General features: G+C 39.8%; 1 protein-coding gene across 7 annotated transcripts in view; it reads left to right on the forward strand.

The window, feature by feature from the left end:
* Positions 1 to 23,649, forward strand: part of mrtfba (myocardin related transcription factor Ba) — a 240,623-nt gene that overhangs the window by 13,485 nt on the left and 203,489 nt on the right. The window contains exon 1 of one of the 7 annotated variants that reach the window (XM_087997622.1): positions 11,742 to 12,962. The exons of the other annotated variants lie outside the window; for them this stretch is intronic. The gene's annotated coding sequence lies outside the window, so the exon portion shown is untranslated. Of the gene's footprint in view, positions 1 to 11,741; positions 12,963 to 23,649 lie in introns of those variants that run through there. 7 annotated transcript variants of the gene reach the window in all.

The following is a 23,649-nucleotide window of genomic DNA, read 5'->3' on the forward strand; positions in this document are numbered from 1 at the left end:
ATAGTGCAATAAATGGTGCATTTTATTCATTGACCTTCTTACTCATTCTTAGCCAGGTTTTTGTGTGGCATGGTAGCTCAGTGGTTAGTATTGCTGCTTCACAGCACCAGGGTCCCAGATTCGATTTCAGCCTCGGGTGACTGTCTGTGTGGAGTTTGCACATTCTCCCCGTGTCTGCGTTGATTTCCTCCGGGTGCTCTGGTTTCGTCCCACAGTCCAAAGATGTGCAGGCCGGGTGAATTGGCCATGCTAAATTGCCCGTAGTGCTAGGTGCATTAGTGAGAGGGAAATGGGTCTGGGTGGGTTGCTCTTCGGAGGGTTGGTGTGGACTGGTTGCACCAAAGGGCCTGTTTCTGCACTGTTAGGTAATCTAATCTATAGCATTTGAAAGTCAGTGTTACATAGTCATCGAGATGCACAGCGTGCAACCGGAACCTTTGGTCCAACTTGTCCATGTCGACCTGATATCTGATATTAATATAGTCCCATATCCCTCTCGACTCTTCCTATTCATATACCCATCCAGATGCCTTTTAAATGGTGCAATTGTACCAGCCTCCTCCACTTCCTCTGAAGCAGCTCATTCCACACATGCACCATTCTCCGTGGAAAAAGTTGTCCCTTAGGTCCCTTTTAAGTCTTTCCCCTCTCATCTTAAACCTCTGCCCTCTAGTTCTGAATCCCCCTATTCTGGGGAAAAGACCTTGTCTATTTACCCTATCCATGTCCCTCATTTTATAAACCTCTAAGGTCATCCTGCAGCCTCTGACACTCCAGGGAAGCAGCCCCAGCCTATTCAGTCTTTCCCTATAGCTCAAACCCTCCAAACGTGGTAACTTATAAATCTTTTCTGAACCCTTTCAAGTTTCACAACATCCTTCCGATAGGAAAGAGACCAGAATTGCACACAGTATTCCAAGTCCTGCCCTGACTTGCCTTTCCAAAATGGAGCACCTCCCATTTTATCAAAGTTAAACTCCATCTGCCACTCCTCGGCCCATCTGCCCATCTGATCAAGATCCTATTGTTACCTCAGAATATCTTCTTGGCAGCCCAATCGACCTCCTACCATCTCTATCTTTATAATCTCCATTTTTCTCCAATGGTAAAACTTTTGATTCTGAGCTGCTTGATATAACTGCAGAGTTCATAGCACAATCCATTCAAATTGTGCATTTCCTCCAAAGAAATAAAACTTGCTTGAGAACTCCCAATATAGAACTCCAGGGAAAGTGTGGAGAGAGAGGGAGGGAGGGTGGGAGCTCAGTCATTTGGAGGTGATGCCCATTTAATCACTGTCAACAAAAGACGCGATCACTGCTGGAAACACGTCTTTGTAATGTTTCTATTGGGACCTCGAGATCTCCTTCGGATAATCCGATTTTCGGATAATTGGTATTTGGATAATCGAGTTTTCTCTGTAAATAGAAATCAGGAAGTTTCAGCATTGCTTCGCCTGAGGCCCACTGAAGATGTTACCTAATAGGGTAACGAAATGTCTGGAAATGAACCTTGCAGCTCAGCAAGCAAACCTACATCGAAACCATAGAGCAGTAGTAAACAGTTTGGCTCCATGATCGTCCTCTGCCATTTTAGTAAGGTCATGACTGATTTGATTGTAACCTTAAATCCATATTGCTGTCTATCCCTAACTATCTTTCATTTCCTTTCTTATCAAGAATGTATCTATCTCTACCTTAAAAACATTAGAAGACTCTGCTTCGTCCACCTTTTTCAGGAAGGGTCCAAAGATGCACGACTGTCTGAGAGAAACAAATTGCCTCATCTGTTTTAAATGGGTGACCCCTTAGTTTTAAATAGTGATGCTTTTCTTTTTTTTTGGCATATTGATGACTGTATTGGTTCCAGCTTCTGCTGTTGCTGTACCCTGAGAAAGTACACTGACTTTGCTTCCAATTTCTCCCCTTCCCTCACCTGCCCTGGTCTATCTTGGACACTTTCCTTCCCTTGAATTCCATTCCTTGAATTCTGTCTCCTTTACCTTTTTGAAGGTAGGCGATCAATTAATGTTTTCTCCAAGTCTGTGGACTCCCTCAACTACACTTCCTCATAACCCTGCTTTCTGTATTTACTCCATTCTCCTAGTTTCTGTTTCTGCTGCATCTGTTTCAATATTGTAAATTTCTCCTCAACTAGAGATTCACAAGTAGTGTTGTTGACAGGGCACTTTACGATGTCTAAATCATTAACTCATTTCTGCTGTCATCCCTTCCCCTCCCTCCCATAACCATTTCTTTGCTTTTCATCACAACAGAATCTTTGTATTCAAAAATCATTCTTTACCATTTCCATCCAGTGTGATGCAACCATTAAACGCATTTTTCTTTCCACTCCCTTCTAGCATTTTGAAGGGATCACTTTTCTCTCCTGGTGGCCCTGGTACACACTCAATCCCTTACCATCTCCTCTGCTTCTTGCAATGCTTTTCTATGAAAGCGGAGGTGATATAACACCTGTTCTTTTCACCTCACTTCTTACCATCCAAGGCCCTAAATGCTCTGTGAAACTGCAATTTACTTGTACATCTCTGTTTAGTCTTATGTATTCTGAGTTTTGTCTACTGTATTTGCTGTTTGTGATGTGGTACCACCACACTGGGAAACTAAATGTGGGCTGGGTGACCACTTCATGGAACACTTCCATTGTCTGGAAGCAGGATTCTGAGCTTCCTATCACTCGTTACTTTATTTTTCTCTCGCTTTCTCTTTTGACCTTTCTCTTCACTACCTGTTACAATGCGCTGTTAGAGCTCAATGTGAGCATGAGCTATAGGACATAGAACATTACAGGCCCTTCGGCCCATGACGTTGTGCCGAGCATTTATATTAATCTAAGATCAACCTAGCCTACACACCCCTCAATTTACTGCCATCCATGTGCTTGTTCAGCAGTGGCTTAAATGTCCCTAATGTCTCTACTACCACCACTGGCAATGCATTCCATGCACCCACCACACTCTGTGTAAAGGAGCTACCTCTGACATCTCCCCTTGTACCTTCCTCCAATCACCTTACAATTATGGTAACAGCCATTTCTGCCCTAAGGAAAAGTCTCTGGCTATCTACTCTATCTATGCCTCTCATTACATTGTACACCTTTGTCAAGTCCCCCCTCTTTCTCCTTCTCTCCAGTGTGAAAAGCCCAAGCTTACTCAACCTCTCTTCATAAAATAAGCCCAGTAATCCAGGCAGTATTCTGGTAAATCTCATCTAAACCCTCCCCAAAGCATCTACATCGTTCCAATAATGAGGCATCCAGAACTGGACACAATATTCCAAGTGTGGTTTAACCAGAGTTTTATACAGCTGTAGCAAAACAGCATGGCTCTTTAACAGGAGAATTGAGTTAATGAAAGCCAAAACACCATACACCACTTTAACAACCCTATCAGCTTGGGTAGCAACTTTGAGGGATCTTGTACATGGACCCCAAGATCCTGCTGTTCCTCCACACTGCCAAGAATCCTGTCTTTAACCCTTCCAAATTCAACCTTCCAAAATGAATCACTCCATATTTATCCAGGTTGAACTCTAACTGCCACTTCTCAGCCCAGCTCTGCAACCTGTCAATGTCTTGATGTAGCCTGCAACAGTCCTTGACACTATCTAAAACACCACCGACCTTTGTATCATCAGCAAACTTACTAACCCACCCTTCCACTTCTTCATACAAGTCATTTATAAAAACTACAAAGAGCAGAGGCCCAAGAACAAATATGTGCGAGACACCATTGGTCACCGACCTCCAGGTGAAATACTTTCCATCCACTACCATTTGCTGTCTTCTTTCGGCCAGCCAGTTCTGTATCCAGGCAGCCAAATTTCTCTGTATCCTATACCTCCTATCTTTCTGAATGAGCCTACCGTGGGGAACCTTAACAGATGCCTTACTGAAATCTACATACACCACATCCACTGCTCGACCTTTATCAACTGGTCTCATCTTCAAAGAACTCAATAAAGCTTGTGAGGCATGACCTGCCCTCCTCAACGCCATGCTGACTATCTTTAATCAAACTGGTTTTCCAAATAGTTATAAATCCTATCTCTCAGAATCCTTTCCAGTACCTTGCTTACCACAGATGTAAGACTGACTGGTCTGTCATAGGGATTTTCTATTACAGGTAGATATAACATCTAATTTTATGTTTCTGTAGTCTAAAATCTTCTGGAGTCACTATTTTCTACAATTTTAGATCATCCCTGTGTACCTGACTAACCTTTTTTTCTGTTATTTGACTCCTCACTTTATGGCATTCAGATCCATAGACATCCATGCCTCATCTGGTCGTAAGCTTATTTTTTTTTTACCCATTACCACTCTCTTTGGTATTAGCATTTTGAAGTCTTTTGGTTGTTAATGTCTCCTATCTTTAGAGCTTCACTCTTGTTCTTGATAGCGAGCTCTCCTTCCTTGTCCACTGCCTGCTGGCTTGCTACCAAACTCTTAACATTGTTATTTATCTACAGTTCTGATGAAAGTTCATTGACCTGTAACTTGTTCCGCCCCATGCATGCTGCCTAACCTGCTGAATTATTTCCAGCATATTTGTTTTTATTACATTGTTTGTTTTCTCTGAGTACCCCACTCATTAGGTTTAACTGCAAAATACTTCAGTTTAACCTTTTGATAATGAGACAAACACTCTGTTTGTTCCTGAGTTTGTTTGAACAAGTTGTGTATCTTTGATGTGCAACATAAAATCTTGTTTCTATTTTTGTCCTCTTTCATTCCCATGCCAAGGCAAAATGTGGGAACAGTCAACTAGCTTTACATATTCAAGAAAAGAACAATGTTTTAAAAAGAAATATCATTCAGGAATTTGTCTATAAAAGTTCAGCTTCTCTTTACCTTTGGAAAGTAAGATGGATTCATGTCAGTGTTCTGCATTCACTTTATTTCTGATAGAATGCGTTTAAGTCATTAAAAGGCTGCACGTTTTCTAAGAGATTTTGCTCTATTTACTTGCTCTGATGTAACTTCATAAAACCTCTACTTTTTTTCCAGCTTCTTTAGTAGGATTAGGTCTTGCTGGCAGGTGATGAACAGACTAAGTTCCTGCCACGTGGTAGGCAGTTGTTATTAACAGACATGTCATTTAAAAAGTGTTTACAACAAAACCAAGCAAATGTGAACAGGTTAAGGTGATAAAAATGTCCAAGCAAATTGAGACTGGCTTATTTGAGCACCACCTTTTGAGAGTGAATATAATGAATTGATTGAAAATAAATCCAACATGTTATGCAAAGATAATAAGTGCAGTCTTGTGTCTAATCCCTTACAGATGGTAAAGAATGCTGAATGGGATTGGTTCCATATTTTGCTGGATAATATCTGTACACACATGTTAGCCTGAAGCTATCTGTCATTCACCCCTGCAGTTTTACATAAGTCCTATTGATCTAGTAATCCAGTTAAATCTAAACAACGCTATTGTTTTTAAGAAAGAGAAATAAAAAATTCTTGCAATATCAGATCCTGTCAGATAAAATCCAAATGAAAGAGTGCATTTATTGAGTTAATTAAGAACTTGGTCAGTTTCTGAAAATTCCTGTTTACATGACTTAGATGTGTAACAACATTTTAAATCACTCTTTCATATTAAGTAAAAAGGGATAAATTGATTCTCTATTGATCAATTTCAAATTATGCTGGCTTGCATTAAAATGGCACTAATCAAACATTTGCCAGGGATGATTAAGTGTTCAAGTCAAAGTTTATCTCTACTTTGGAAAATAATTTTAGAAGTCTCTCCTGATACCAACTGTGTACAGTTCTGGGCGCCACATTACCAAAAGAATGTGGACGCTTTGGAGAGGGTGCAGAAAAGGTTTACGAGGATGTTGCCAGGTATGGAAGGTGCCATCTATGAAGAGAGGTTGAGTAGGTTAGGTTTATTTTCACTAGAAAAAAGGAGATTGAGGTTTACAAAATCATGAAGGGTATAGACAGGGTGGATAGAGACGAGCTTTTTCCCAGGGTGAAGGATTCAATAATGAAGTCATGCTTTCAAGGTGAGAGGTGGAAAGTTTAAGCGGGATACACGTGGCAAGTACTTCACACAGAGGGTGGTGGGCGTTTGGAATGCATTGCCGGTAGAGGCAGGCAGGGTAGATTCATTTAAGATGCGTCTGGACAGATGCATGAGTAGATGGGGAGCAGAGGGACACAAATCCTTAGGAATTGACCGACAGGTTTAGACCGTACATTTGGATCAGCTCAGGCTTGGAGGGCCGAAGGGCCTGTTCCTGGGCTGTAAATTTTCTTTGTTCTATATCCCATTCCCGGTATTCTTTTTTTTGAGTATAGTTTTGCTTTCATTATTTAGGAAAAATTCACTTGCCTTAACAGTGCAATAAATATTTTCAACATTGCACATCTCTTTGCAGTGTGAATCTAAATAAAAAAATTGAGACTAGGTCTGTATATTCCCTATAGTGCAGAAGAATGAAGGTGCCCTCAAAGAAAAACACAATTCAAAAGGTGTAGATGCTAAGAGGACGTTTGCCCTTCCTGGATACTCTAAAACTTGGGGCTAGGCACCCAGCACTGCCTTTTAGGTTTGAAGTTAGAAGTTTCTGTCTTGAAATTCAGACTGTTAGAAATTCTTTATTCCACAGGACTAATAAATGCTTAGTCGTTGAGTACTGAAGATACAGACTGCAATTTATAGACCCAAAGGAAATGTGGGGAAAATGAAATATAGCAAGAAAGCTAAATTATGACAAAAGATGAGTCATGATCTTATTAAAGATCAAAGCAGACTTAAAAGTTTTGAATAGCCCACCTTTACTCTTTTTAATCATCTTGTATCCCTGAATGTGCTAGGAGAATGTTTGCAGATATTTTTCTGGAAAGACTGTGTGACCACTTTATTTATTAAGGAGCTGCAACTCTGTACAGCATTGCTGGGAGAAGATTGCAATTTGCTCTGTGTGTACATGTTTGAAAACACTGGTCAGTGCCTTCTGAGTGGGAATCATAGAATGCTTACGGTGTGAAAGCAGACCATATGGTCTACCAAATCCACACCAACCCTCTGAAGAACATCCAACCCTGCCCCCCCCGCTCCCATTACCCTGTATGTGGGTAACCCACCTAGCCTGCACATCCCTAGGCACTATGGGCAATTTAGCATGGCCAGTCCACCATACCTGCATGCCTTTGGACTGAGAGTAAACTGAAGGAAACACATGGAGACTTTGCAAACTTCACACGACAGTTGTCAAAGGGTGGAGTTGAACCCAGGTCCATGGTGCTGTGAGGCAGCAGTGTTAACCACTGAGCATTTTTAAAGTCAAAGTTATTTTTTTCCAACTTGAAGAAACTTAAAATTTAAAAATAAATTTATCATGTGCCTAGGTACAGTGAAAAGTATTTTGCTTACAGTACAGGCAAATCATACAATGCAAACTTTATAGTGTTAAAGAACAGCGAGGATTAAAGAATTACTGCTGCAAAGAAGTTGTACAAAAACAAGATCAACGTTACCTTTGAAATTTGAGAGATCCATTCAGAAGTTTAATAGCCGGGGAGAAGCTGTTCTTGAACCTGTTGGTATGTGTATTTAAGCTCTTCCATCTTCAGGCTGACCGAAGAGGTTAGAAGTTATAACCAGCGTAGGAGGGGTCTGACTGCCTTTGAGGCAGTGTGAAGTGTAGATAGAGCCAGTGACGATGGAAGGTTGGCTTGTGTGATGGACTGAGCTATGTTAATGTGGACATTTTTACTGGCAGTTATACAGGAAAAAAAGTGAACTGTGGATACATCAGTTGATATCTCTCATGCAGATTATCGTTTGCATGTTCTCTAATGGAAAGTGGGCATCACTGACTAGGCCAGTTTAGAATAGGCTTTTAGGAGAAAGTGAGGACTGCAGATACTGGAGATCAGAGCTGAAAATGGCAGCATTCCTGAAGAAGGGCTTATGCCCGAAACGTCGATTCTCCTGTTCCTTGGATGCTGCCTGACCTGCTGCGCTTTTCCAGCAACACATTTTCAGCTAGAATAGGCTTTTGCCTATTTGAAAGGCCTTTGCCCGAAACGTCGATCTTCCTACTCGGATGCTGCCTAACCTGCTGTGCTTTTCCAGCACCACTCTAGTCTTGGCCCCAGTTTAGAATAGAACAGATTTGTGCCATTCTGCCCACTTAAGCCCATGCAGAGCAATCTCCGACATGATTCCAAGATGTGCTGACCTCCATCATGAGTCTACAGTGTGTAAATAGCCCTTGAACTAAGTGGCTTGCTGTGGGTAGTTTAGGAGTTATCCACATTACTGGATATCTGGTGTCACATGTGAACCCAATCAGGTAAGGATAACAGATTTCATTGATTGAACTTTAGTGAACTAGATGAAGTTTTATGACAATCGCAGTTTCATGATCATCGTTACTTAGACTAGCTTTCATTTCCAGGATTTATTGGTTTTAATTTAAATTCCATCTGCCTCGATGGGATTTGAACCTGCATCCCCAGACTATTAGTATTGGCTTCTGAATGAAGTCCAGTGATATTACCACCACAGCATCTCCCCATGAATTATATTATAACAAAATCTTACACACTTTGGCCACTTACAATAGACCTTCAAGGTAAATGAAGAAATGTTAAACATTAAAATATTTTCTTGCACAATTACATTAAAAGATTTAAAGAGATTTCTTCTGAAGTATAGGACTTGTTATGCATTCAGATTGGATGGAACCATATAAAAATCTGTAACTTGTAGGAGGAAAGTAATATTAAGGATATTTAGGGTGTCAGTGATTTTGAGGACCCAAAATGGAGTTAGGTTAAGCATTGGTTCAATGGCTTTCAGTTTCAGTAATCAGTGAAGGTGGAGGAAGTGGAAGGCCTTGCTGGACTGCACATTTAGAGCTAGAGGAGGGTGTGGGTGAAAAATAGAAAAATGTCAATATTGGAGACCCAGCAACAGTAAGCATATTTTAAAAATAGAACATGATGAGAATAGCTGGTTACAAATGTGACTGGGATCCTTGTTCAACAAGGTTTTCATTGTGTTCTGTCCAGGATTACAAAAAAGTTGTTGCTAGAGGTTATCCAGATGTGGTAATTGTATTTAAATCTTAGATTTGAACTTTATTGACAGTCAAGACTTACTGAGGGGGAAAAGTATTTGGCACATTGGAAGAAGCAATTTCTTGGATATTGTCCTCAGAAAGAAATGTAAAAGTTCAGTAGAAGATCAAAATACTGAAGCCAAGAATTACAGTTGGTAAAGATAGTGCGGAAACATACTTTAAAAGAAAAATAGCTTTTGATTGAAGTTTCTTCCAAAATAAACTGTCTTTTAAAGAATTAAAATAATTTAGATTTTATTGTTGCTTGTATTGTAAAGCATGAAGGTTCACAATGTAATGATTCAACCAGTTATAAGAGCAGCCACAGTTGTGTGAGCAAGGTTGTCAGTCAGTAGCAATTTCAGAAGAGTAGATGGTGCCAGCTGCCTTCCAGGGATGAGCATACAACCAAGTACAAAGACGCAGGGTACAAATAGGAGTGAGAAACACATTCTGATGTCTCAAATTCACCAGCAGTTCTTCGAGGCAGGCCTGTTGATTTTTAAAGGCAAGGGAACCTTAAATATCAGGACTTACCACACTGGGTGTCAGGTTCCGAGGAGGGTCTACAAACTGAAATTTTGGAGTCGCAGGCTCAGATGCCATAATGTTTCTCCATAACTCTGCTTGCCCCACTTCAGCGAGGTCTTCTGCTTTCCTAGGTTTTCTCACCCCATGCCATTTCTGGTTCATTGAATGATCATGCCAATTTTCAAAATAGGGTTACATGAGGGGAAAAAGCCATGTGTTTATTTTTTTTAAATAAAAGTTGTCATTATGGAAAAGCTGCAGCCATAAAGGTCCGCTCACACTTTCTTCAAAGATGCTGCATGTCCTCATGAGTATTTCCAGCATTTAAGAAATATATAATTCCCATTTCAAGCAAAGGGTGTTTTGCTCTTGGATTTCCATCACATTTCACATCTTTAAGACAGATGCACTAGTGGTCATCTTCCGAAATTCTATAGTCTCTGGAGCAGTTCCTATGGATTGAGTGGTAGCTAATATAACTCATGAGTTAGGAAGGGAGGCAAAGAGAAATCAATGAATTATAGACCGGTTAACTTGACATTGGTAGTGGGAAGCATACTAGAATCCATTTTAAAAGATATAATAGCAGAGCACTTGGAAGGTAGTAACAAGATCAAACAGCATGCTTGAGAAATCTGCTGAAATTGTTAGTTTGAGGATGTAACTAGTAGAGTGGATAAAGGGGAGATAGTAGATATGGTTTACTAGGATTTGTTTGAAGCTTTTGATAAGGTCCTACATCAAATTCGCATGCAACTAGGATTGGAGGTTATATACCGAAATAGATTGAGAACTATTTGGCAGATAGGAAACAAGGCATAGCTATAAACTGATCTTTTTTGGAGAGGCAGGTAGAGAGTAGTGGTGTACAGGAGGGATCACTGCTTAGACCCAAGCTGTTCACAATATATTGATGTAGATGTGGTAATGGTCTTATCTCCAAGTTTGCAGATGAGACAAAGGGTAGGAGGGTCTGAGTGAGAAGGATGTAGAGAAGCTTCGATATGATTTGTTCAAGTTAAGTCAGTGTGCAAATACATGGCAAGTACAGTATAATATGGATAAAATAAGATTATCTTTGGTTGAAAAAGTAGGCAGTTTATTATCTGAATGGTGATTGTGAAAAGGGGTGTAGCAATGAGACCTGAGTATCCTCATACTCCGGCTGCTGAAAGTAAGTATGCAGGTGCAGCTGGTTGTGAAGAAGGCAAACAATATATTGGCCTTCAAAACAAGAGGATTAGAATACAGGAGCAGGATTGACTCGTTGCAACTGTATCACCTGAAGGTCACACCTGAAGTAATTTGATTGCTGCTCTCCTTATCAGAGCAAGCGTGTTCTGGTTATTGAGGGAATGCAAAGAAGGTTTATCAGACTGATTCCTAGGATGGTGGATACTAGATCAGTTAGAACTATATTCACTGGAGTTTAGAAGAATGAGGGGTGTGAATCTCTGACAGCCCTGTAAAATTCTGACAGGATTAAACAGAGTAGATGCAGAAAGGATGTTCTTATTGACTGAGAAGTCCAGAACCAGGGGTCATGGTATAAGGATAAGAGGTAGACAGATGTGGAGGAAATTTCTTCAGAGGGGGGTGAGCCTGTGGAGTTCTGTGCCATAAGGCCAAAATGTTGAAGACTTTAAAGAAAGATTTAGATATAGTTCTTGAAACTAAAGGGATAAAAGAATATAGGAGAAAGTGGGAAAAGGATCTTGAGTTGGATGATCAGCCATGATCATATTGAATGGTGGAACAGGCTTGAAGAGCCAAATGGCCTACTTTTGCTGCTATATTCAATGTTTCTGTGTTGAATGTTGACAAATCTGCATAAATTGCTGGCATTTAATTTGTCACTGCAAGTATCCAAACGTCGCTGAAAAACAAGTTACAATTCCAACCTTAAATTTGCTGCTCATTTTGTCTTGCATTAGTTCATACAATAATTTATGACTGCCCTCTTAAAATTAATATCATTTTACATCAGAAATAACGTAGGAAATAGGAGCAGGTGGCTAGCTGTCACATATATGAAGTTTATAATATTATCTAGAATTTTACAGTACATATTGTTTTGAGAATCTCTTAATCTCTATTTGTCCTTAGAGAATAATGATTTGGTCTGAATATTGACCAACAACAAAGTTCGCTGACTTGTTAAAGGTTTAAAGGGTACCCAAGCTGTGTGGCTACTAAGGATACTTACCACTACGGATACTAACAACACACCAGGACAAAGGACCCGATACCCAGCATGAGCAAAACCAACGTAGTATACAAAATCCCATGCCAGGACTGCACAAAACACTACATAGGACAAACAGGAAGACAGCTAACGATCTGCATCCATGAACACCAACTAGCCACAAAACGACCAGCTATCCTTCGTAGCCACACACGCAGATGACAAGCAACATGAGTTTGACTGGGACAACACTACTATTATAGGACAAGCCAAACAGAGAACAGCCAGGGAATTCCTAGAGGCATGGCACTCATCCACTGATTCAATCAACAAGCACATCGACCTGGACCCAATATACCGGCCACTACAGTGGACACCTGGAACTGACAACCAGAAGCGGCAGATTCAAACTACTACAAATGCCGGAGGAAAGATCACAGAAGCGCTTCACAGGAGGCTCCCAAGCGCTGAGGATGTCACCCAGACAGGGGACGAAACGTTTGCAGCAAATTTCCAGCTCGGCGAACAGAACCACAACAACAAGCACCCGAGCTACAAATCTTCGCACAAACTTTGAGTTATAGATCTGTCTGGGGCTATAACCCCATACAGTTATTCCAAAGTCCAGTACTATCATGGTTGATCTTCTGCCTCAACTATACCCACATATGGTGTCCTTTATACTCTTTGATTTTATTTTGTATCCAAATATTTATTGTTATCTAACTTTAATGGACTAACCCACGTTCTAGACCCCATAGTCTGAGAAAATATTCTCCCAGCAACTATCCTGCCAAGTTCCTTTATACCTTTTTACATTTTAATGTCACGTTTCATTCGTTACAACTCTAGCAGATATAGATCTCGGAAATTCAATTTCTCCTTCACGGCATCAACCAGTCTATTGAACCTTTACACTCCGTTTAAGCATATTTGTTGGAATTATATCTGTATAACTTGCCACCTGAGTACCAGGACTTTGATTAAAAACAGTGGTGATGCTTCCTGCTCAGGCACAATTTCTGGGTGATAAACCTGCCTCTTGTACAAAAGTTAAATACTGCAGATGGTGGAAATTTGAAATAAAAACAGAAGATTCTGGAAGTACTCAGAAGGTCAGACTGCAGGTGTTAACACTTCAGGTCAATAACTTTTTATCATAAATAAGCAAAGATAGAATGTAATAGGTTTTGAGCCAGTGGAAAGTAGGTAGGCAGAGGAAGATTAAAAGGGAAGGTCTGTGATTAGTAGGCAGGAGAAATTAAATGTCAACAGATTCCATGGTACCAAAAAAACCAAAATTAATATTAAATGGACTAAAAGAACAGATGTGTTCATATGCTTGAATTCTTGCATAATGGCTATCTGGATGCAATATACAGGGATAAAGGAAGAAAATGAGACCGATCAAAGCAGGAAAAATAATGCATCAAGGTGGAGGCACAGGTTTGTAAAGTTTTGAACTTGGTGTTGAGTGCAGAAGGCTGTGGAGCACTGATGGAAAGACAAGGTGCTGTTCCTCAAGCTTGCATAGAGCTTGGGATACTGAAGCAAACTGGACAGAAAGGTCACCGTGGGGCAAGATGGAGAACTCATAAATGAGAAGGAACAGGAAGCTGAGGGTTATGCTTGTGTACTGTTCTGCAAAGTGGTTATCCAGTGTGTTCTCTAATGTAGAGATCACATTGTGAGCAGCTGACCCAGTAGACTAAAAGTGAAAGAAATAGAAGTCAACCGCTGTTTCACTTGGAAATTAATCCAATATTGTTTATATCAAAATTAGTCAATTTTATAAATGCAAGTTTGATACTTCCAGGATAGGATCTTTAAAAATGATTTCAAATGACATCTCTCCCAATGAACAATAACACAAATTTTATAGTTCTATTGGCTTATCAGCTTTCATGCTTAAAATACAGACACCAGGCAGGTTATGAACATCACTGGGCACTTGTTTCTTGTACTAATACTGTTATGTTCCCATTTCCTTGTTGCCTTGACAACAAAAATTAGTCATCACTTAGATCCACTTTCCTTTGCACTTCTCTCTTTCTGTAAAGTGTTCACGGTTATTTATGGGTACAAGTACCTCATGAAGTGAAGCTGAAATGCTAAATCTGAAAAATACATATATCAAAACATTTACTCTAAATCAAACAGTATTTCAGTATTATAATTGAATCAAGTTTTATTTTCTCCCTAACCCGAACCATTCACACACTGTGGCCAATTTGATATGAATTCCATCTGTTAATGTTTATTAATTGCTTCAAACCTTGGTTGTTGATGTTTAGTTTGCATATGTGCAATCAAGATCCTACTGCAACACTTTGGATTTCTATGGTAACATGCCCTGCAGCAAATAGAATGTGATATAAAACAGAGGGGAAATATTTTGTAAATTCACCTGCATCTTTTTCCATTGCCTGACCATATATTGTCAATGTGACTGAAAGATTATGCATGTGACCTGTTTGTCCAAGCAGAATGCCCTTGAATCAATATTTGACAGCCTAAATTTTCCATGCCCCTTCTATTGGTTGGTGTAGGACAATCGTGCTTAAAGCAAGTTTAAAGATGAAAAGCATAATATTAATCTATACCACCTTGACTGAATACCCAAAATATACAATAGTAGGCAAAAATTATGGTTCTGTATTATATACTAATTGGATAAAAGATTGACCAGAAGTAGATATTTGTAATTGTCTTGGTTGTATTTTGTATTTGGTCTTACAAATTTTTTAAAAAAGTTAATGGTCCATTGGAAATATTTTCAATCTTGTAGCTTTTCTTCCTCTCCCTAATTTTGCTTTTAAGTTGGGGGTCTACTACTGAAATATCCTCTTTGTCCTATTTGAGTTTCTTCATTACAACTCTTTATTTGGCCTTTCTTTTATTGCTTTTTGACCTATTTCAAATTTGTCTTGTCTTTTTATTTCTGCAGGCTGTCTTTATTCGATCTTTTCAGCACTAACCAATTACCTTAGGACTGTTCATGTCTGCTTCCGAGACTCAATTTGGTCCTGAACTCACTTTTACTTCCTCACTCATTTTTTGTTTTACATCTGACATCCATGGAAATTCTGGTTCAATTTTTTTGTAGTGAATCAAAAAATTAATATTGACACTAGTTTAATCTTTCTTGCGCAGGAAAGGAAATATGGTTCTGTAAAATGAGAGTAATTGATTACCTTGGTATCCTGAAAATATGCATTTCTTGCATTGACAAGGCAAGAGGGATAATTTTATGCAAATAGGAGTCAAATTGAAAATAGAAGATATTCTGTTAAAGTCTGGAGGAGAAACAGGAAAACTGAATAAAATTTATTTGCATGCCTGACTCTCAATTCTAAGTTTGTATGAAAACAAGATATAGAAGACAAAAATTCCTCCTTTTTCTTTCTCTTGTAAGCAATTCGAACTTGCATTTATGTGGCACCTGACCATGCCCTCAGAATGTCTGAAAGAAATTTACAGGTGGATTAATTTAAAAGTATGGTCATTAATCCTATGTAGACATTGTGGCCAATCTGTGCATGGGAATCCCAGCACTAAATGAAGGGTCTAGTTTTTGAAACTGGGTTGCCAGAGTTTCTGCCTCAAAATTCTGAGGGATCTTTTATGTTGTCCTGAGCAGACAATGTTTTTTTAATGGCTGATGATAGGGAGGGGGTAAAGGTCACGATAGCACGCATTCTCTAATTGCACCGAAGTGACAACTCGGATTGCATACTGTAGCCCAGAACAGATTAAAGTGCCAAGGCACACTGATTCAGAAGCAAGAATGCTACCAACTGACATCTAAAAGAGGGGAAATAAACTGCTGATGCTTTTGATAGGATTGATATTGAGGTCACAGATATTCTGTTAGAATCGTGCAGGAAAAACGAGCACTGAGTAGTGCATATTTTAGAACTTTGAGCATGTTGAACAAGTAAAATTAAAGAATACTTTTTAAGATGAAACTATTTAAGGTTATGTTAAAATAAGGAGTCGAAGTTCTAAACCAGTCCTAGAACTTTTTTTTCTAAAGGCTTCTATTCGAGTAGGGAGGAATAAGAGGTAGATACTTTGAAGGTTAACAGCATAAAGGAACAGCATCTTGTACACCTTCGCATCCTACCTGGCAGATGAATCTTTTTAGGAAAAAGGACTGAAAAACAAAGCTAATTAAGGAAAGTTGCTAGTTTAGTTTATCTTCATCCTTGATATTTCATTTTTTGAATGCAATTTGTTTCTTGTAGTTTCTAACAGAATATCTGTGACCTCAATATCAATCATATCAAAAGCATCAGCAGTTTATTTCCCCTCTTTTAGATGTGTTTGGCAATATTTATTTCAATTTTTGTGATAGTATTGTGGAAATTTCTAAAGAATGCTTCTCACATACCTGTGTGCAAAATGTGTAGTTGTCAGATGGGAAGGCTTGTTTTTCTGAATTAGTTCCACATGGTTGGTTATTTCTGGTTCGATATAGTTAAAGGCTTATTTAATTATGGCTTGATCTTTTTAGAAATGCATTCTTATTAAAAGTCTAGCCTGTATACAAAATTTAAGTAAAGATTAATACTTAGTAGTACATTAAAGACACAAAATATGATCAGTACTATCCTCTATGATGACTTATTGAACATTGTGGAGAAAGTGAGGTCTGCAGATGCTGGAGATCAGAGCTGAAAATGTGTTGCTGGAAAAGCGCAGCAAGTCAGGCAGCATCCAGGGAACAGGAGAATTGACGTTTCGGGTATGCCCGAAACGTCGATTCTCCTGTTCCCTGGATGCTGCCTGACCTGCTGCGCTTTTCCAGCAACACATTTTCAGCTATTGAACATTGTACCCCAAATGTCGGCAAATGTTGGTTTCATTTAATTATCTAGCAAATTTTGCATAAGTTATCTCATCTTTGCCTTACTACCATCTTCACAAACTTTAAAAGCTCTTCACGTTTTCTGTTTTTTCCTCACTGTGACTTGTTTCTCTTGTTTACAGTGCATGGGGTTAATCCTATCCACTTTGATGCAAAGTGGTCTGTGATGGGGAAAGTAAAGGAGGAGGAATAGCGGTATTAAGGAGTATATTACAGTGCTAGAGAAGATTTTCTGGATCTACTTGGTTAGAGTTGGAAACAGTCATGTTGTCTAAACACCACAGCATCTAGGAAGGAAGGAGGACTTACTATCTTCAGGGCCTCACCCCACCATGATAGGCACCTCTTGCAGACAATATTCCCTTTGCTGTTTTATAAATTACTATTTATTTCAAAAATTGGAAATCACACTCCTGTACACATGCTTGTACTATATTTTGATTTAGGCAGCATATTATCAGTCATTTGATCTATAAATAAGCTTGATTAACCTTTAATTATTTACATGTATGTGATAGGAAGGCTGTTGATTTTCACATCTGCCCACCCTCTATTGTGGGAACTAAGCTCCAATGGATCATAAAGTGGTGGGCTAGCCACACTCTTTTTATATGACATGCCCCTCTGCCCAAAATAAACATTATGGGGGCACACAATGTTCAGTTGTGGATTAATTAAAGAAAGCCACCCCAGATTTAAAGGCAAGTCATGTTTATTTAACTTAGTATGTTTTGGCATTGCTGTTGAAGAATGAGCCTTGAGTTGATTTAGTGGGGTATCAAAATTATGTTAATTGTCTATAAGAAACGAACATTTCATTTCACTTTACAATGTATTATCCATGAGTAAATTACATCCGGTTCTTGAAGTTTGGGGTACAGTAGAGAGGAAACATTGTGGACATGAATTTGATGGCTTTTGTATTGAATTACATGCTGACTCACTGCATCTGTCTACAGGGAGAACATTTCTTCTTGTGGGGAAGGGCAAGAGGTCATTGATATAACATAGCTATTGATAAAACCAATAGATGATTCAGAAAAAGTGTCTAAATCCAAAAACTACTTCAGCACAATAGCTTAGGCATGGCTGGCCGAATAGTCTCCTCTGTACTTTAATAGCTTTAAGAATCTAGAGCCATCCCCAAATTTGCTGAAACCCTGGGAATTCCTTCCCAATAATCTTAGACCCAAGGACCTGGAGGTTCTGCAGACTTTCTGTAACCTAGAATGCTCCTGCTGTCCCAGCGCTGCCAAACTCTGTGCTCCATTTCCAATGTCCTCAGATTGCAGAACAGCTGCTGATGGTGATAATACTACATGCCATAACATTTTTCAAATCTGACTATACATGAGCAATCACATAGACATCTTGTGTCAATACCTATATATACCTGAATTTAAATATTTAAATGTGTACATGTTTATGTAAAATTTTAATGAAGCCAGTTTTAATTTTCTTAAATGTCAGGTGATCATAAAACTAAACTGAAAATTGCAGATGTCCTATTTTGGAGGCAACTTGCCAATATCCTTTCTAATGATTTAACAGTCTTGATGTCATGAAGCTTTTCCTTTCTAATGTTTTAGTTGTTTTGTAAACTATGTTGTATAATTTCAAAATGTGCTTTTGTGAAGATAACATTGTGAAAAGATTATTATAGCTGTTCCGCTAAACATTAGGGAGACCTGTCTAGTCAAGTTCCTGATGAGAAAGTATTGATGAGCTCAAATGGCCCCTGAGAAAAATGATGTAACTCATTTAAAAAAAATTGACCTTTTGAATGAGATGGCCTAACTGCAAATTAGAACATTGTCCATTTATGTCTGAGATGCTGATTATTTTTCTAAGGTATATGGAAACTTGCTCATTCCGGCCGAGAGCCCATTCTGTTTTGATATTCGCAGAATAATAATGTGCGTACATCCAGACTCTCGGACATTTACAACAAAGAAGGATGACTGGCCTATCATTTCCATAACTGTCAACAAAGACAAGGCTAATCCTACTTCCGGTACTTAGCCTATGGCCCAATGTTACAAGAGTAATCAACTACCATTTTAGGCAGTGAATTCCAGACTCTTTCAACAGCTGTCCTCTTTGATTTATGATGATTCGGAGATGCCGGTGTTAGACTGGGGTGTACAAAGTTAAAAATCACACAACACCACGTTATAGTCCAACAGGTTTAATTGGAAGCACACTAGCTTTCGGAGCGACGCTCCTTCATCAGGTGATTGTGGAGGGCTCGATCGTAATACAGAATTTATAGCAAAAATTTGCAGTGTGATGTAACTGAAATTATACATTGAAGAATTGATTGTTAAGCCTTTCATCTGTTAGAATACAGTGATAGTTTCACTTCTTTCATGTGTAAATCACAAAACCCTTTTTTTTAAAAAAGTTGCATTCGCGGGTTAGCTGTTAACAATGGTGATAGCTAGACAATATGTTGAAGGTGTTAGCCCCCTGTGTTCTCTGTCTATGACCTGATGTTTAGATTGATTCCAATCTAAAAAGTGAGATAACAGAGTTTTACATAAATTCATGCAGTTTTTGGGCTCGGAGTTCTACATGAATATATGTGGTTTTTGAGCAAAGTGCAATGTAACTCTGAAAGTACCAAAAAAATTCACCACACAAAATATATGTGTGCATGTGGGTCTTTGTCTGTCTGTGTGTGTGTCTGTCTGGGGTGGGGGTTGTGAGTGTGAGAAAGTGTGTGTGTGTGGTGAGTGCAGAGTGTCTTTAAGTCTGTGAGGGGGTGCATGTGTGGGAGTCTGTGTGTCTATAAGGGTGTGTGTGGGTGTCTGTGTGCGCGTCTGTGTGTATCTGTGTCCGTGTGTGTGAGTGGGTGTGTGTGTGTGTGTGTGTCTGTAGTGTAATGGTGATCACCTGTAATGTGACATGAACCCAAGGTCCCGGTTGAGGCCCTCCCTATGGGTACCGAACTTAGCTATCAGCCTCTGCTCGGCCACTTTCCTCTGCTGCCTGTCCCGAAGTCCACCTTGGAGGATGGTCATCCGAAGGTCCGAGGCTGAATGTCCTGAACCACTGAAGTGTTCCCCAACTGGGAGGGAACCCTCCTGTCCTGTCCGTCTGTTCACACAGATACACACAGACGCGCACACAGACACCCACACACACCCTTATAGACACACACACTCCCACACATGCACCCCCTCACAGACTTAAGACACTCTGCACTCACCACACACACACACACACACACACACACACACACACACACACACTTTCTCACTCACAACCCCCACCCCAGACAGACACACGCGCGCACGCGCACACACGCGCACACACGCGCACAGACAGACAAAGACCCACATGCGCACACATATTTTGTGTGGTGAATTTTTTTGGTACTTTCAGAGTTACATTGCACTTTGCTCAAAAACCACATACATTCATGTAGAACTCCGAGCCCAAAAACTGCATGAATTTATGTAAAACTCTGTTATCTCACTTTTTAGATTGGAATCAATCTAAACATCAGGTCATAGACAGAGAACACAGGGGGCTAACACCTTCAACATATTGTCTAGCTATCACCATTGTTAACAGCTAACCCGCGAATGCAACTTTTTTTTGAAAAAAAAGGATTTTGTAATTTACACATGAAAGAAGTGAAACTATCACTGTATTCTAACAGATGAAAGGCTTAACAATCAATTCTTCAATGTATAATTTCAGTTACATCACACTGCAAATTTTTGCTATAAATTCTGTATTACGATCGAGCCCTCCACAATCACCTGATGAAGGAGCGTCGCTCCGAAAGCTAGTGTGCTTCCAATTAAACCTGTTTGACTATAACCTGGTGTTGAGATTTTTAACTTAGACTTCTATTTCATCATAAATCAGTGTTCACCCTATACCCTACTACTGACCCCTTCTGCAGGGGATAGGGTGAACATGCCATCCTAACTACTCTATCTACGCACACAATCTTTTACACCCCTCTCAGGACCGTTCTTAACATTTGCTGCTACAGGGTGAAACTGCCTTGCAATTCCTGTAATGTGCAGTCCTCACTTTCTCCACATGCTGGAGATCAGTCAAAAAGTGTAGCCCTGGAAAAGCACAGCTGGTCAGGTAGCATCCGAGGAGTGGGGCAGTTGATGTTTCGGGAATGATGAAGAGCTTATGCTCAATGTCGACTCTCCTGCTCAGGTGCTGCCTGACCAGCTGTGCTTTTCCAGCGCCATACTTTTTAATTCCTGTAATATGTGTAGTTCAGCTAGTGTTGTCAGTCCTGCCAGAATGATGCCATTTAGGAATGTTAAACTCATGCTTTATGTAAAATGTCTAGCTGATGAACAATTGCTTGGACCATAGTCAGATTATAATAGAATATTAACATGTCCAGTACATCTGCCCTTAAGTCTCTAACTGTTTAAAACTCAAATATCAATATTGGTTGCGACTATAACAGCTTCAATCAGAGAGCTTGAAAGAACCACCAGTAGCACAAAATTTAACTGGTCTGTGCTACTCTGCTTAGTAGTATTATTTGCAGATTCATTACGCAATACACAAATCTCACCTGAATAAATTTAGAACTCCCAGAAAATGCTGTCCCCAATAAACCATCTTGTTTACACTCCACCCGTAGAACTAGATTCAAATGTTGATGAGACATAGTGCAATGGGAATTTACTACCAGCATTGTTGCTACATACTATTCTGTTTGTAACAAAAATCCTTGCTCAATCTGCTGTCTTGTTTTTGTTTGAATCCTGAATCAGTGGTGACTGATTACAGGTATTACATCATGCTGTGTGGCTGAATGTTTGTGTATCGCCTTATGTCAAGGCCAGGAACAATTTGAGGCAGAGAATTGGTTGTAATTATTCACATCTATTTTCACAGTGTGATTGAGAAACTGTATGACATCAAATAGTATTGGTGGCATGATTGCCAGGGTGAAGGATATAGTTGTAGCTATATTTCTTCAAGTTGGAGAATTTATTCTTGGGAAGCAGTTTTGCACAAACTATCATGCACTGTCTGGAGTATCTATAGATTTATCAACACTAGAGGGAAAAACCTATGACAGCTGATCAATTGCTTTAACTTGTGTAACCTAGATCAGTGCAGATAATGTAGCATGCCACCATTTGAAGATCAGGTCAGTCATGACCGTGTGCTTCAGCCAAAGCTTCCCAAACTGGTGTTTGGGACCTCAGATGGGGTTGTGAGCTGACATGTTGGGGTCTGGATGTAGGTTTGCTTGCTGAGCTGGAATATTCGTTTTCAGATGTTTTGTCATCATACTAGGTAACATCATCGTTGAGTCTCCAGTGAAGCTCTGGTGGTACAACCTGCTTTTTATTTGTGTTTGGGGTCTTTTGCTCTGAGGCAGCAATGGGTTCTGGATGTAGGTTTGCTTGCTGAGCTGGAAGGTTAATTTCCAGATGTCACCATACTAGGTAACATCTTCAGTGGGCCTCCGGGCGAAGCACTGTTGATAATTTCTGCTTTCTATTTATATGTTTGGCTTTCTTTGGGTTGGTGATGTAATTTTTTGTGGGGGGTGGTAAATGGAGTCTAACTCAATGTGTTTGTTGATAGAGTTCCAGTTGGAATGCCGTGCTTCTAGGAATTCTCGTGAGTGTCTCTGTTTGGCTTGTCCTAGGATGGATGTGGTGTCCTTCCTCATCTGTATGTGAGGATACTAGTCGTTTTGTGGCTAGTTGGTGTTCATGTATCCTGGTGGCTAGTTTTATGTCTGTTTGTCCAATGTAGTGTTTGTTACAATTCTTCCATGGTATTTTGTAAATGTTAGTTTTGCTTGTTGTCTGTATAGGGTCTTTCAAGTTCATTAGCTGCTGTTTTAGTGTGTTGGTGGGTTTGTGGGCTACCACGATGCCAAGGGGTCTGAGTAGTCTGGCAGTCATTTCCAAGATGTCTTTGATGTAGGGGAGAGTGGTTAGGGTTTCTGGATGTGTTTTGTCTACTTGTTGGGGTTTGTTGCTGAGAAATCAACCTGAGCTCCAAATATTCTCAAAACTTGCAGCAATCGGTTCCAGGGAACTCTGGCCAAATTATTACTGCTGTTCCCTCAATCCGTCGGGTCTCACCGAGCGGTCACAACAATTTTCAAGTTGCAGAACAGGTGTCTCAGCAAGAAAACATTTTTTGTGAAGTGCTGGCTTAGGCTGTAAATTTAATTGCATTTTATGATTTGATGCCCTTCCTAGCCTTAAGAGCGTCCCTGTAGGTCCTCTGTACATGTCTGTTTTTAAGGATTGTGATGGATTCAATTACTTAATCAGAATTGTCTATTTATAGCAGGAATTTCCCCAATTTAGGTGTGCCCTTCATAACTGTAACTTCAAATTGAGGCAAGGCTCTTTTGGGGAAGTGGTAGTGTCCCCACCTCTGGACCAGAACTTAAACGTGAGCGTAAGTCACACCTGTTCTAGAAGCATTTCATAACATCCTGAAATAGGTTGATTTTTAAAAAATGAATGTGAGGCCCAGAGTCTCACTCATAGTGGTAATGTTCCTATCACTGGACCAGGAGACCGGATTTCAAGTCCCACCTGCTCCTGAGATGCTTAGTTAGATCACTGAGCAGACTTAGACAATCTGTTTCTCTACTCCTTCGGGCACTTATACTGCAGTGATGAGCCTGCCACTGGACCAGGAGTCCTGGTTCAAGTCCCACATGTTCCAAAGGTATGCCATATCATGTCATAGGTTGATTAAAAACATTTAAAATTGAGGCCTTACAGCAAGCAATGGTGGTATAGTGGTGAGCATAGCTACCTACAAGCAGTTGAGCCAGGTTCAATTCATGACTATTGCACTTTTGTGAATAATTGCAAATCTTCTAATTTAAATTCCATTCTTACAGCTGAATTTGAGTGGATGGTCATGTTTTAAGGGGCTTTTGTCATACAATGGTAGTGTCTCTACCTCTGAGGTAGGAGACCTAG

The sequence above is a fragment of the Chiloscyllium plagiosum genome, unplaced genomic scaffold (assembly GCF_037043375.1).
Source record: "Chiloscyllium plagiosum isolate Xiang-an unplaced genomic scaffold, Cpla_swu_hap1 HiC_scaffold_20, whole genome shotgun sequence".
Taxonomy (NCBI): Eukaryota; Metazoa; Chordata; class Chondrichthyes; order Orectolobiformes; family Hemiscylliidae; genus Chiloscyllium; species Chiloscyllium plagiosum.